Below are 12,517 nucleotides of genomic sequence, written 5' to 3' on the forward strand. Positions count from 1 at the left end.
CCACCATCTTTGGGACATTTTGTAAAAGTATATCACATGTTAGAAGTATAGCATGGGAGCCTTGTGTAAGAAAGGGTGCATGAGGGAAGGTGAGGTGTGAATGGACCAAAGGGTAAGGGAAACCCTAACCCTAGCTCCAATAAGGCTATATAAACATGGCCAAGGGTCACTCTCAAGAAACGAGAGAGAGCGTACCTATTGTACTTTCATGAGCAATTGAATAAGCAAGATATTATTCTTGTACTTTGTGAGCTCTCATTTTCCTTCTTGTGCACATCTTCCATGCTATAACTTTGATATTCCAACATGGTATCAAAGCATCTCTGATCCATTAAGCTTTCCCTAATCCTATCTCACCTAAGTGCACAAGAATATCTCATTTTCTTCATCTTATCCATTTATTCTCTATAGCCAGTTCTAACCACCGGTCCCAATAGAGGACTTGGGGAGAGGAAAGGAGGCAATATCTTCACAAGGTTTCTTTTGGGAACCTTCTTCTCAACTTAGGGTGCAATTGTATGTCGACATTGGGTAGCCAAGAGCTCGACATTCTCTTTTTTTTGAAAATGACTCAATCTAGAACAACATGATGTTTTGTGTTGGGCCATGGAGTTCTTCAGCTTGGAATACAAGCAAGGAGAGGACTTCGAGAGGTTCATTTCCCACATGAAAGGGCTACTAGCCAGTTCAAGCTCAAGTTGTTGAACAAGATGTCATTCAAACCTTTTAAAAGTTGTAAGGAAAGCCTTCCCAACTCTTGTGAATATTCTAACAAATGTACCAAATCCTACACTTGAAAGTGTCATCTAGTCTTGTCTAGATGAGTAGAAAAGAACTAAGGGTTCAATTGACGCGTCTACGTTAGCTTCATGTGACCAAATCCATGTGCATACCACTTCATTCATTCTACAAATAGTTCTCTTTTATGAGACTTGCTATCAACGATAGCAAGAGTGTGTATAAGAAACCATCTTTTTGAGTGAGCTTTTTTGGGCAATGTTTCATTCTTATTTCACATAGTCTACTTATTCCTCCTTTTCTCTTGGGTATATATCAAGCACCACTACTGCTCCTCCATTGCCACCACCATCTCCACTACCACCACCACCTCCACCACCATCTACACAGCTTCCACCACCACCATCTCCATTGTTGGTTCTCTCTCTCTCTCTCTCTCTCTCTCTCTCTCTCTCTCTCTCTCTCTCTCTCTCTCTCTCTCTCTCTCTCTCTCTCTCTCTCTCTCTCTCTCTCTCTCTCTCTCTCTCTCTCTCTCTCTCTCTCTCTCTCTCTCTCTGAAGTATTCCCTCTCCCTCTCCCTCTCCCTCTGTGTGTGTGTGTGTGTGTGTGTGTGTGTGTGTGTGTGTGTGTGTGTGTGTGTGTGTGTGTGTGTGTGTCTTAAGTAGCAATTTCCTCCCCTCCCTCTCTCTCACGTAGCAATTCTTCTCTCTCTCTCTCTCTCTCTCTCTCTCTCTCTCTCTCTCTCTCTCTCTCTCTCTCTCTCTCTCTCTCTCTCTCTCTCTCTCTCTCTCTCTCTCTCTCTCTCTCTCTCTCTCTCTCTCTCTCTCTCTCTCTCTCTCTCTCTCTCTCTCTCTCTCTCTCTCTCATTTGTTTAGGCTCACACATGGATTGAAGTTATGTATCCATTTACAATGACCTTTGTAATTTTGCAAGGGTTTAAGGTCAATATAAGATCCATCATGGCGAACACTTTTCATAGTTAATATTTGGGTAATAATATCACATTGTTTTTTGTTCAATTATGCACATGTACTCTTGCATGCACATATACATTCACATTCCTCTACACTCTTAATTCTTTGCATATGCTTTGCAATTACATCCTAATATATTAGTACTTCAATTGTGCATGCATGAGTGAAACCACAACACAAATATTTTTACTAGATTCAATTGTGCTCTCTCTCATCCTCAATCAATTAGGTATATAATAACCCTTGCCATTGCTTCATAGCCCCTATAAAATGCAATTTTATATTGCACTATTCAGTTAATCCCTCCAAGACTGTACCATTCCACACTTGAAACTTTCAACAATCAAATAATTTGATACACTAATAGATTTTGCAAAAATACTTGAAATTATTACAAAGAGGTGCTATATCTATTATTTTCAAACTTTTCAAATATTTAATATTAGGACTAAAATATTATTACACTGTTACTCAATGAATTGCACACATATACAATCACATGCATGTATACATTCACATCCCCCTCTCTTAGTTCTTTACATGTGCTTTATTTACACAACCTAATGTATTAGTGCTGGAATTGTGCACACATGAGCAAAACCACATACACAAATTGCCTCACTTGCATATTCCTTTCTCTTTATCATATTGTCTCTTGTTTGTTGAAAGACATGACAAATGATGTATGCTCCAGGAAGAGATGCCCTAAATCCCATATGCACAATGAGGTAGAATGCTACTATCCAACTACTATAAAGCATTGTACTTGACTATCACTTTCATAGAGTTGGATGCAATATATCATGATGCTTTCTTCTTTCAATTAATGTCATTGTCATTGTCAATCTCTTACACACGATTGTGTTTATGAGTCCAAGCTTCCATCTTGGGACCTAATTCACTTGTGTAACAGTCAATCCATTGTCTATGTCATCATGAGTCTTGTATTCATCTTCCAACCTCCTCCATAGCTCCTGTCATACTGCAGATCCCTCTTTCTGACATGGTATCAGAGCTTAGCTGAGAATGGCTTAGCTCTCCTCTCTTCTCCCCCAGTCTCTCTTCATCTCTAGTCAGCTTAGTTCCACCTGAAAATCTCATCTTCCACCTCTATCTTCACTTTACTCTTCATGGCAGCCATAGCCTGGAGGACCCTCTCTACTTAGAGCACTCATAGAGCTCCACATGCCAAATCTCAGCTATCTCCCTTCTGAAGATCTCTTGTTGGACTCTCTATGCAACATCCTCCCATATCACTCCCTGGCATTAGGCCATCTAGAGCTCAACATTGGTGAAATTTGTGGTCGCTGTAATTATGTACTTGATTCCAGTCGTACTGCTCATTCTCCTCCTCCGAGCCACCATTGCTCCTGTGAATAGAGGGCATTTGAACCTTGGCTTATAAGCTTCTTGGACATCAAATATTTTGACAAATTGTTGCATCTACAAGCTACTACAACAGAAAAACCATTCCTGTCCTGAAACCCTAAACAAAGACTCCAAGGAAGAATAGTGTATTTCTGCCTGTCCCTCGTTTCAAGTGCAGAGGTTATAGATTTTGAACTTATAAGGTTTTAGGAGTTTGATGGGTTGCAAACACAAAATGCATTTGCATACAGATTATAGATTTGCAAATAGTATTATGTTATTAATGAAAAAGCTTGTATGTTTAGTTGTGGTATACTTGGTATCAACTCGCTTGCAGATTGCAGGTTTTTGCAAGGTTTTCTATTTTGTTAATGTGTCTGATAACTTCAGATAGATTTTCAACTGAGAAGTATGACAAGAACAATTATCTTGCATGGAAGTTCAGGATGGCAAATTTCCTAATGAGCAAAGAAGTTTGGAATTATATTGAAGGAGACATGGTAGTAGCACTTGAAGTTCCTACATGAAATGCTACTATAAAATAATTAAAGGCCAAGAAAGATTAGAGTAGACATAGAGTAAAGTCATGTATTGGATGTCTGCCATTGTTAGATATAGCATGATGGGCTATTTGTAGGAATCTGAAAACCCTACTATTGTATGGAAGAATTTGGCAAGGTTGTAAATACAAAGGCCAGGAAGTTACAACTCAAGTTAGAGCTAAATCAAGTGAAAAGACAAAACTTGTCCATTAATGATTATGCCTTGAAGATCAAGAGTATTGTGGAAGCTCTTGGGTCTATCAATGTGGTAGTTGATGATAATGATATTATGTGAGCATGCTTAAATGGACTTGGAGATAAATACAAGAGCTTCAGGTCATCTATGAATACAAGGGATGATATCCTTGATTTTAAAGACTTGATTTCTATGTTGTTACTTGAGGAGAAGAATCTTGGCTTGGATTCCTCTTCTTCTTAAAGCAAGATCAAGTCTGAATAAGTGTTTTACTCTACTAGTAGAGATAGAGATCGTGGTAGAGGCCAAGGCGATGGTTGTGGTCAAGGTTGTGATGCACAATAAAATAGAGGAGGACAATCTCAAGGAAGGGGGAGCCAAAGAGGACAAGTTGCAGATTCTAATAGACTACAAAAGTGCGGTGATAATAGAGAATATTGGTGTTGTGTAGAAGGGTCACATTTCTAAAAATTGCTTCAAAAAGAAAGCTAAAATTAGAAATGGAAAAAAGCAACAAGGTAAGTATGCATTAAGTAGCAAAAACAATGATGACAAAAGTGAACAATTGTTTATTATGTAGCACTTTATGAATACTATGATTGAAAATGGTTCATCAAAGAATGATATATGGTATATAGATTTAGGTGCCTCTAATCACATAACTTCTCATGGAGAGTGGTTTAGAGAGATGCACAATCCAAAGTCCCCGGGCTATGTGGAGATAAGGGATCATACAACTCACCCTATTACTCATGTTGGAAATGTTCCTTTGAGTATACAAGATGGACAAACTAACAAAAGTGGCCTTCCATGCATGTGCACTTGGTTGATGTGCCGCAAGTACCAAATATTATAAAAAATTTGGTTTCCATTGTTTAGATGGTAGAACACTGATTGCATGCTCAGTTCACATTTGATGGTTGCTATGTAAAAGATCTAAAAAATAATTGGAGGTTGATTGCAAAAGGGAAATGTATTGGAAGATTGTCTACTCTTGATGTGAACCTACTTGAAATGGATACTACTATATTTGTATAAGGTTTAGGGGTTAGACTGATATTAAAATTTGGCATAAGAGAATTGGTCATGTGAATGTGCAGTGGGGTGAAAGACATGTAATCGAAATAGATTGTGGATAGCTTGCCTAAGTTTAGAGTTGATGGGATCCACAAAGTATGTGAAGCATGTCAACTAAGAAAGGAAGCAAGGCATGCATTTCCAATGAAAATCATGTACGTAAGAAGCCACTTGAATTGATGCATTCTAATGTATGGGGTCCTACAAAGATTGCAACTTTGAGTGGTTACATGTATTATATTTCCTTCATTGAGTGGTTATACTTGCAAAGTATGGATTTACTTTATGTGTGAGAAAAGTGAGATGTTCACTCCCTTTAAAAGCTTAGCCTTTGGTTGAGAAGGAGATAAGTTGCATATTAAATGCCTAAGATTGGATGGAGGGTGAGAATATCTCTCCAATGAGTCTCCTAAAATTTTGCAAAAAAATGGTAGACAAAGGCAATATACATTTAATTATACTCTGCAACAAAATGGAGTTGCTAAGAAAAAAAACAGACATATTGCAAAGATGGCTTGTGCATTACTATCAAAAAGAAATTTGCCTCATTACTATTGGGATGAAGCAGTTGCTACTGTTGTATACATTATGAATAGGACACCCACTACTACTGTATATGATATGATAACCGAAGAGAAGTTTACAGGTAGAAAGCCAAATTTTTTCTATTTGAAAATACTTGGATGTATTGCTTATGTGCATATTCTTGATGAGTTACACAGTAATTTTGATCCCAAAGCAAAAAATGTGTATTTATTGAATATTCTATTGAGCATAAGAAATATAGATGTTATAATCTTGTTACACGTGAGTTAAGAGTTAGCAAGGATGTTGTTTTTGATGAAATGAGTAGCTGCTATGGTAATGTATAGAATGCAGTTGGGGTTGATGAGTATGAGAGTGTGATTATATAGAAAACATATCAGCAATCACACACATTGAGGGGACCACAAGAGTCTCCTGGTCACGGTTTTATTGATAGACCACCTTGGCGTGATAGATTGAGGCTATAGGTTACACCACCAAGTATAACAAAAATGTCAAGAAAATATAAAGAGAAGGTTAGGGACTCACCTACTATTGTGATAGATGTATCATCAGGTCTCTCTCATATTGATGTTGATTCATATGTCTTTAAGTAGAGATGAGGAGTTTGGGATTCCATATATGAAAACACTTGTTGGTGTGCAAAAGCCATAAGAGGATGCTTGGGGTTGTCATTGTGTACAAAAATGTATATCATGTGAGTTCAAAAAAGGGGAATATAAAAAAGGTAAGCTTACATATATACACTCACAGAAGGATATATTTTAAGATGTATAAATTTATTCACAGAAGTTTTATATTTCGTATACATGATTTTTACAGAAGGGTATTATTAATTTACAAAACTGACCTGGATCGTTTTATAAAAGGGTATGATGAGCCTCAATATTTTGTTTTTTAGGGTACTAAGTCCACTTTTCCAAGTCATGATCTTACAGAGTCCTTAGGGGATTCATTATGGGATACTTACAGAATCACATTAGTGCAAGGGTGTGGGGTTTGCTCAAATAGTACATAAGTCTATATATTAGGCCCATACTCGCCCATATTAGGGGTTGGCCCCCATTAATTTTCCTCCCCATCTATACAAATAAGGGAGGGGGTTCAAAAATGTGTATCATGTGAGTTGTAAGAAGCTGGGAATAAGGATTTAGTGTAAAAATAATATTGATATTATGCCATGTCACACTGACATTGGTATAAAAGGAGAGGACATGTAATTTTTCATTTCTTTTTGACACATTAATACAATTACTATCCTTCTCTCCCATCTTATTCATAGCTTCCATGGCTTCTCTCTCTTTCTTGTCTTTCTCTCTCCAAATCTAGTATTTCTCTCTCCTCATCACTCTCTTTCTCTCTTTTCTGCAATCTTCTCTCTCCTTTTTCTCTCTCTCTAGTTCTCTCTCTGACAAGTGGTATCAAAGCATTGGTATTTGATCCATTTTTTCCTTCTATTTTCAGTCATATTTTCTTCCATCAAAATCAATTTCAGACAAGTATTGTGCAAGGCAGCGACTAATGGAGTGCTGCAGACAATCTATAGCTAGTAAGAGACTATATCTGGAGATCTCCAAGGTCAGATATGGCGGAGGATGGCTAAAGTGGTAGGTCGTCATAAAATTTCATGCAAAACTGGAGGTAACTAGGGTAAAGGAGAGTTAATCGGGCTTACTTCATTTACTTTTCAAAAGGGAGCTTCTCTTCTCTCTCTTCCAAGCTTTTGGCTAAAGCTTCAATGTGGCTACCAAGAAATCTTCCAAGTTCTCTCTCTACTGATCAATTTTCATAGCCAAACCATGGGGCAAAGATCCTCCATCTCTTGCGCTTCAGATTGAGTACCTTGGTTAGGTGAATGATGCAGCAAATGGAGCAGCCAATAGCCCGAAAATTACGCCGAAAAATGTGCTGATTTTCCTGGTCTAATCCTTTTCCAGATTTGCTCTTCATCTTCTACTGATTGGTTGCATGCTTTGAAGCACTTCATTAAGCATTATTTCAACAACTTCCAGCAGGAGGGAAACTCTAATCTTCATCTCCTTTGTTCAAAACCCTAAAACATAGCAAGGCAGCCATAGCCACTGACCTGGAATATCAAATTTCTTCAAATTTTGGACTTCTCGGACCTCCAAGACTTCTCTAGTACCATGTACAAGTCGACTAGACTTCAAGATTGAAGACATTGTAGAGATTTCAGCTCGTGGAGGACATTGGAGCTCATATTGAAGGTTTATTTTGGGGCTTTTCTTCAAGAGGCTTGAATCTTTGGTATTCAAGTGTTCAAGCAAGCTCGGGGCATTCATTCTTCATGGATTTGAGCATATTGGAGCTCATATGGACTGATTTAGTGGATATTTCAAACTCCATGGTGGATTTATGGTGGATTATGAATAATTCTTCCATCAATGGGATTAGAGCTAACATCTATCATCTTCTTCAAGCTTAATTAAGGTATTTCTTTCACTTAATCTCTGAAATCTCTCAATAATCCACTTGCTAATGCTTTTTCACTTGTTGATGAGAGATTATTGATCAATTAGTTCTCTAAATTGATCAATAGATCGGAGATTAGTGTTATTCCTCATTAATCTCAGCCTATTCCATTGAATTTCAGTCTTGATTCAATCATTACTTCATCATAGATATCATTTGCCAAGTTTGATGCATAACCTTGACTTGTTTTGGTTGAATTCTTTTGCCCAAGCTGAAATATTGTACAAGGGTAAGTACTAAAGCAATCAGTGAGTCACTGAGTTGCATTGGTAAGACCCTTTCCCTATCCAAATTTTCAAGATTTCATTCAATTACATCTCATGAAAATGGCTTAATGAATATTCTAGCAATGCATTTAATACTGATTGATTAGAATAGAATGACATTGCCATGTTGATATACCCATCGAGAAAAAAGGTGGATGCCGAGGGAGATAGTGGGACAAAAGAGAGGTGACCCTCCCTCACTATCAAAGATCCCGAAGGGGTGCAACCAACTAACACGGGGGAACTTTGCCCACCTCCCGATGATTCGCAACCCGTGTAGGGAGCGTGTCATGCTGTTTTATCCCTCACACAAGTACAACGAGTGGAGAATTGAAGATTGAAGAGTTTTCAAAGGCTCAAGTATCTTCAAGATCAAAACATGGTAAAACAGGGATTTTACAAGGCACTACAGGGTACTTACAGGTTGTTATAGGTACACCCTTCATTATTGAAGTACATGTGTAGGTACTACAAGGTACCACAGGTCCTACTTAGCCTTCTACAGGGTTTGGTAACCATTTGGGGTTACTATTTCACCTTACAGGGTCAAAACAGGGCATTTATAGGAGGGTGTAGGCCTGGACAATTCAGATTCATAGATTGAGTTGCAGAATTTTCTATCCTAAATCTATTATAACGTGCTATAGCTCATCTCAAAGAGGGCATTCTTGGCTTCAATTTGAACTAAATTTTTTTGAAATCAGAGTTCCCTAGCAAATGTTGCAGCCATTTTTCTGACAGGGGATATTGCAGGACTGCACTATTATGGTAGGGCATAAGGGTAAAAATAAGGTCTAGGATGATTATGCTTAGAAAATCAGGGATTCCATGTCGGATAATGTACCTCAAGAGAGCCTTGAAGAGCCTCAACAACAAGGGGAAATTAATATACTCAATAATACCTTGTGCATATATGAACAAAGACATAGAGAACGTCATGAGGCCCTATTATCAAGAATGGAGCAAATGGTTTTGTCTACTGATCAAACGAAGTCTTCCCTTGAGAAGTTAGTGGATTCAACGACTCAAACAAAGGCTTCTATTGACAAGTTGGTGGAATCTAATGCTCAAATTATGGCTCGGATGTAGATGCAAATGGGATCTAAAGAAGCTAAGGAGAAAGCCTATTCAAACAGTGAGTCTTTAGTCCCACTTCAGCCACCTAACAAAAATAGTCATGGTCATGGGATTATTGGATGAAGAGGCATCCCAAATAGCCAATATGAAGTAGGTGAGACTTCACAAAGACATGATGATTATTTGGGCAGTTTGAATGGAGCTAACTCTCAAGCTTTTGGACCGAATACTCAACTTCCTAGGGGTCCTCTACCAACAGGAAGATTGCATAGTGGTTCTCATCCATATATTGGGAGATTTCCATTTCAATTTGGGGGTTCAATGCATGGTACTCATGATCAGTCTATTTTGGAACAGCAACCATTCCATGAAAGAGAGATAAAGGATAAGATTATTTTAGCCAAGTTTACTGGTCAATCATCTTTACCATCTGATTTAGAGGAGTGGACCTGTAAAATGGAATCCTACTTTGACATATTTCCTAAAACTAATGACATGAAGATTCATTTTGCTTCTTTGTATTTTGAGGGATTTTCCCATATGTGGTGGAGGCATATAGAAAAGGAAAACATACTTGTAGAGAATTGGGAAGCTTTCAAGGCACTTATGGTTGAAGTATTTGTCTCCCCTCTTGAAAAGGAGAAATTGTCATAGAGATGGTATGGTTTGGAACAAAGAGGCCTAAGTGTAAGAGAGTATACTAACCAATTTCTCAACCTAACCATATATGTAGAAAGCATCAGTGATGAGGCTAAGCTCCACAAGTACATGTATGGTTTAGAGTCATCTTTATCAGCTGATGTCATGGCACAAAATCCTACTTCTCTCTTTAAAGCTATTGAGCTTGCAGAGCACTGTGGAAGGAAATATAGAAGAGAATCTTCATTTTAGCCTGGTTTTGGACAGCCAAGGACTGTTTTTAAACAGGGGCAAGTTGGTGACACTTATGGCAGCAATTATGTGCCAAATGGGAGCTTACGGGTGCCAACTTATCCACCATTCAATGCTTCCAAACCTCAAAGTAATTTCAGGTGAGCAAACAGTCCTAGAGTTGACTTCAAACAAGGGGACAACAAGCCTAAATCCAATTCGGCCAACATGAATCCTAGGTCCATTCCTATGGATCTTTACAGAGAAAGAAAGGAGAAAGGCTTATGTTTCAAGTGTGGGGAAAAGTATACACCTGATCATGCCTCAAAGTGTGTATATAAAAATGTCAAACCCAAGCTTCAAAGTATGTTAGTCTTTGAGGATCTTGAAGATGAGATGAATGAAGCCACTGCAATTGCACTCAATGCTGAAAATAAAGATCTTGAGGAAGAAGTTGGACAAGAGCATTTCTATGATCCAGCTGACTCCTTTCCTTTTGATCCAGGTGAGACTTGTAATGGCACACTTGCTGCCACTAGTTGTTCTATTTTCATGGATGCTTGGACAGGATCTAAGAGCCCTAATACACTCTGTATGAAGGGTAACATTTATGGAAAGGCAGTGCTCATTTTGATAGACAGTGGTAGTACCCATAGTTTTGTGAATAAGTCCATCATGGATAAGCTGAATTGTATTCCCACAGATTTATAGCAACCCATTAGAGTTCAAGTGGCCAATGGTGAAGAAGAAATTAGCACACACATATGCCCACAGGTTTTTTTACAGCTGGCTGAAAATTTTGAAGCAAAAGTAAACCTGATTACTTTGGAAATGGGACCTATAGACATCGTACTTGGTCGTGATTGGTTGATGACATTAGGTAGGATCACTATAGATTTCTCACAATTGTATATGGAGTTTATCTTCAATGGATAGCTTATCCATTTACAGGGAATTTCTAGTAGATCAGATTTTCAGCTCATTACCACTCAACAACTCAAAAGGGAGTACAAAAGGCAGTCACAAATATTTGTTTTGCATTTGAATAAAGAGATGCAAGATCAGCCCAATAATTCAGCAAACCATCCAGCCTTGACAGCTCTTCTTGAGGAGTATAGGGATTTGTTTGAGGTGCCTACTTCATTGCTTCCCAAGAGAGCTGTAACAATTCTGATCTCAAAACCGCACTTCTCACGAGAACCTCCTCTTACTAAAAATCCAAATGATTAAATTGTTAGTATTATGGAATTTTTTTTAAATTATTCCCTCCTTCCCCCAGTCGACTGTCGTGCTGGGGGAGAGGGAGGGAAGGTAGGATGACTAAGCATCCGTGCTGGATGCCTGAGGGGGGGTGAACCCATGCAGGATGCGATGTGGGGGAGGGAGGATCCCCTCCCCTCACCTATATAAACCTTATGGGGGTAAGTGAGAGGGGGAGGAGGATAGAGGAGGCCGTCAGACTTCTAACGCTACTTAGAGGTAGTCGTAAGGAAGGGAGTCGTGAGGAGCGCCGTGAGGAGTTACCGCGAGAGCCGCCATTGCCAGCTAGAACGCCGCCTCCCTCTTGACTATAGAGCACCTCGATTGCTGCATCCGCCACTAAACGACTGAGAGGACGCCGTGCTGGAGATGCCGTTGATGTGGAAGTCAATCGCTGCCGGACTGAGGGACGTCGTCGTCTCCAGCGCTGACAGCCGCTGCCATAAACGTCCTCCCTCACGCCATCATCCTAATCTTCCCCGTCGTCAGTCCTTCCCTTCACCTAATCAATTGAATTCATGTAAGCTTCTGAAGCTCAGAAGCTTCCTTAGAAGCTTCCACAAGGGGCTTCCTTAAGCCCTGTTTTCGCGTGGCCAACCCGGGTTTTTAAACCGGGCTTGTTAAAGCCTCCAAACCCCCAAGCCTTCTTGCAAAGCCCCATTCTACATCATCCTTCCTTTTCTTATTACCCTCAAGCATCACCTTAATCCCATGTGTTTCTTGGGGAAGCAGAAGCTTCCTAGAGCTTTGAAAGCTTCTTTTAAAAAAAAAAGAAAACAAGGCTTAAAGCCTTGTGCACACGGGTGCCATCCTAGGTTTTAAAAGAACAAGAAGAAGCTCATAAAGCCTCCGTTCCTGCAGCTCTCTCGTAAAAGGCCCATCTCCACAATCCAAGCCCAAACCACACAAGCCTGCTCGTGGAAACCCCAATTCCCATAAGCCCTCGCAAAACTCCATTCCCGCAAGTTCTCAAGTGAAGGTATCTCCTGCGTACGAGGGAGAAGGGTAAGATCTTGAGGTTGCTTACAAAGGCTGAGGAGTTCACCGATCGCGTAAGGGTAAAGGAAAATCGGAAGTCCATAATTACGCCTACGATGGCCCCCAAGAAGT

This window comes from Lygodium microphyllum, chromosome 24, assembly GCF_053477565.2.
Source record: "Lygodium microphyllum isolate KBCC chromosome 24, Lygodium_microphyllum_v1.1.10, whole genome shotgun sequence".
NCBI classification, from domain to species: domain Eukaryota; kingdom Viridiplantae; phylum Streptophyta; class Polypodiopsida; order Schizaeales; family Lygodiaceae; genus Lygodium; species Lygodium microphyllum.